Consider the following 3367-nt stretch of genomic DNA (forward strand, 5'->3'; position numbering starts at 1 on the left):
GTGATCTGAGTATATTGTTTTTGATATGGTGACATTTCTTATCAGATCATCATTGTTAGTGAAGATGAGGTCTAGTGTATTCTCCAGTCTAGTAGGGTCTATTATTTGCTGGTTTAAATTGAATTTTGTGCAGAGATTTAAAAGCTCGTGTGAGTGTGAGTTTTCATCAGAGCTGCCTCCTGGTGTTATTACTGCAACAATATTATTTGCTATATTCCTCCATTTTAGGTGCCTTAAGTTGAAATCCCCCAGGAGCAAGATGTTGGGTGCAGGAGCTGGAAGATTTTCCAGACAGTGGTCAATTTTTAACAGCTGTTCCTGGAATTGCTGGGATGTTGCATCCGGAGGCTTGTAGACTACCACAATGACTAGGTTTTGGTTCTCGACCTTTACTGCTAAAACTTCCACTACATCATTTGAGGCATTTAGCAGTTCTGTGCAAACAAGTGGCTCTGCAATGTACAGGCCAACCCCCCTCCCTTTTGCCTGTTCACTCTGTCACATCTGTATAGGTTGTAACCTGGGATCCATATTTCGTTGTCCAAGTTATCCTTTATGTGGGTCTCAGTGAAAGCCGCGAACATTGCCTTTGTCTCTGCAAGCAGTCCACGGATGAAAGGTATTTTGTTGTTTGTTGCTGGCTTTAGACCCTGTATATTTGCAAAGAAGAATGTCATCGGACTGGTGGTATTGTTGGTACTAGGGAGGGATTTTTTTTCCTGTATTAGTATCTGTATCTGTTGGTTTGGAGTGGAGGCCATCGACTGTGGTTCCACTCCAGGAATGACTGGATTTGGTGTACGATTTCTGCCATTTCCTGCCAGTTTTTTTTCCTTCCTGGCACTAAAAAACCTCTCCCTTTTGAGTGGCTGTGGCTACCCAGGTTTTCCCATGGCCTGGATGTTTTGTATCTTTTTGTCCTCTTTAGATGGTGTGCCTGGCAATTTAAGTTATAGCACAGTCTTTCCTGTACTGAAGAGGTACACAGTTCAGGGTGAAAAAGCTTACAGGAAGGGAGTTTGCATTTTCCTGTTGTCATATGGGCATGGCATTTTCTAGGGTGGTCATAGTTGCACGTCCCGTCTGTTTTTCCAGATTTCCCATGCCTGCAGATACCAAGTGCATAGTATGTGCACAGGCTTGGTTTCCGTTTGCCTTGGGTTTCTGTGACTGTATTCCCTGTTGGTGCATGTTTCCCTGTCTCATTCCTATCCTCCCTAGCACCAGCAATTGAGCTCCCACCAGTTGTTTTTGGTAATATATCCTCACTATTGCTAGTGGAGTCCTCTTGTTTGCTATTTCCTGTGGTATTTCTAGTTTGCAATATTGGTTTTATCTTATCTTTGACTACACTTGTTTCCCTACTACGACTCCTGTCCCCTATGAGGTCATTTATATGTATTCCTTCCTGCGTATAATTCCCGACTACCTGGACAAAATCTCCAGCTTCACCATTACTGTCTCCCAGGACAGCACCTCCAGCTTCACCATTACTGTCTCCCAGGACAGCACCTCCAGCTTCACCATTACTGTCTCCCAGGACAGCACCTCCAGCTTCACCATTACTGTCTCCCAGGACAGCACTATCAGCCCCACATTTACTGACTACCAGGACATCACCTCCAGCCTTACAGTTTCTGACTACATGGCCAGTATCAAGGGCAGTATCATTCAGCCCAGACTTTTTATGTTCCCATCTGTCGCACTAAGATCTCAGAGGACATCCTAAGTTCTCTAGTTACTTTTGGGGTCTCCACCTCGATCGTTTTAACTCTGGCCGCAGTTGTGAGGTGTCATAGTGGAAGCAAAGCTGATTTCAGGTGAACCATCAGACTCTGCACCTTCGACATCTGGAAGCTTTTCCAAGTCTTCCAGGTGTCCAAGGATTCCACTTGTCGCCCGGCGATGCTACCACCATCAGGTAAGGCTCTAAAACACCAGAAATGTAAAGCAAGAGCAAATTATAAAATAAATTGGACTTCCATCATCCTAGCTGGACATATAGATAAGAGGGCGAAAAGCCTGGAGGAGGAGGAGGAAGAAGAAGAAAAGGAAGAGGAAGAGAATGATGATGGTATTCACACTAGGCCGAAGTTCCCAGTTCACAGTTCAACCACAATTCTGAGAAAAATGTTTAGACGACCCTTCAGTTTCCTCTGTCTTCTCATCTTACCAGATCTCGGCTGTCCCTTAACCTCTTCACTTTTCTAACTTTTGCTTATACTCCCCTTTGCTTCCTCAGTCGTCTAAAGAGTTATAACCGATTTCTGATTTAGTCGTGATTTGTACCAGCCACTGCTTTATGATTTTCACTCTGTCTACCATCTCGGAGAACTCATACACACAGCAGGAATCACACTCCTAGATCAAGAGGCCACTGATATACTCCGTTTAGCTATGATGGTTCTCTGCCATCTTAGCGTGGAAGGATGGCAATGTAAAATTTACAAGGGCCTATCCGGGAGTCGAACCCGGAACCTCTCGCACCCTAAGCGAGAATCATACCACTAGACCAACAGGCCACACTTATAATTACTCTAGTTGTGTATATAAATTATTTTTTTAACTAAAAATGAAAACTTTAAGATAAAATGCTATTAGAAAACAGATTTGGGTCTGTCGATAATTTTAATTCAGGACCTCCTACACTTAAGGCAGGAATCATACCCCTTGAACTATAGTTCCTAAACTATGGAACAAGTACCACTAGTAGTACATTTAGGATTTACCCGAGTGTGCCACCAGATGACAAATTTAAGTAGTTACGAGCTATTTACAATAGACAAAGTCACTGCATTTTTTCTGGCTGGAAATATGCGACTGGAAATATTTTGACATTTATTACAACCCAGAAGTCCAAATAACCTGTTATTCTGGGTGTAAAGGGAGCAAAATAAACACAGCAGAAAAACTTTTGACTTATATTATCCTTCACCAATTTAGAACAGAAGTATGTACACTATATACACTATGTACAACAATAGGTATTAGTGCACTCCACGGTAAGCAAGGCAGAATAGAATCCACTAGAGAGCAGACCGTGCTTCAACCAGCTCTAGAATGGGAATGACAAGGGCAGACAGGAGAGTGGTACCCACATAACCTCTGCGATTGCCAAAACCATCTTCTCACTGGCTGGAACCTGGGTACTTGTTGAACGACGGGGCCCCATCATCAACCCTCAGTACCTGGTTCGCTGGTAGGGGGAGATAGCCTGTAAATGAGGGTGTGTACATGCGCCGAATAAAGGTTTGGTACTCTTTGCATGCCACAACATTTCTTGAACATTTGTGAGTGAGTTGTTTCCAATTCATTATTTTTTCACATTCCAGCACATAATGACGCAGGGTACAACATTTTCACTGTC

General features: G+C 43.3%; 1 non-coding gene across 1 annotated transcript; it reads right to left on the minus strand.

Annotated features, from left to right (window-relative positions):
- Positions 1-2450: 2450 nt before the first annotated feature.
- Positions 2451-2522, minus strand: TRNAP-AGG (transfer RNA proline (anticodon AGG)). The gene has a single exon. It is a non-coding gene; the product is annotated as a tRNA-Pro (tRNA).
- Between the last annotated feature and the right edge of the window lie 845 nt (positions 2523-3367).

The sequence above is a fragment of the Cherax quadricarinatus genome, chromosome 1 (genome assembly GCF_038502225.1).
Source record: "Cherax quadricarinatus isolate ZL_2023a chromosome 1, ASM3850222v1, whole genome shotgun sequence".
Taxonomy (NCBI): domain Eukaryota; kingdom Metazoa; phylum Arthropoda; class Malacostraca; order Decapoda; family Parastacidae; genus Cherax; species Cherax quadricarinatus.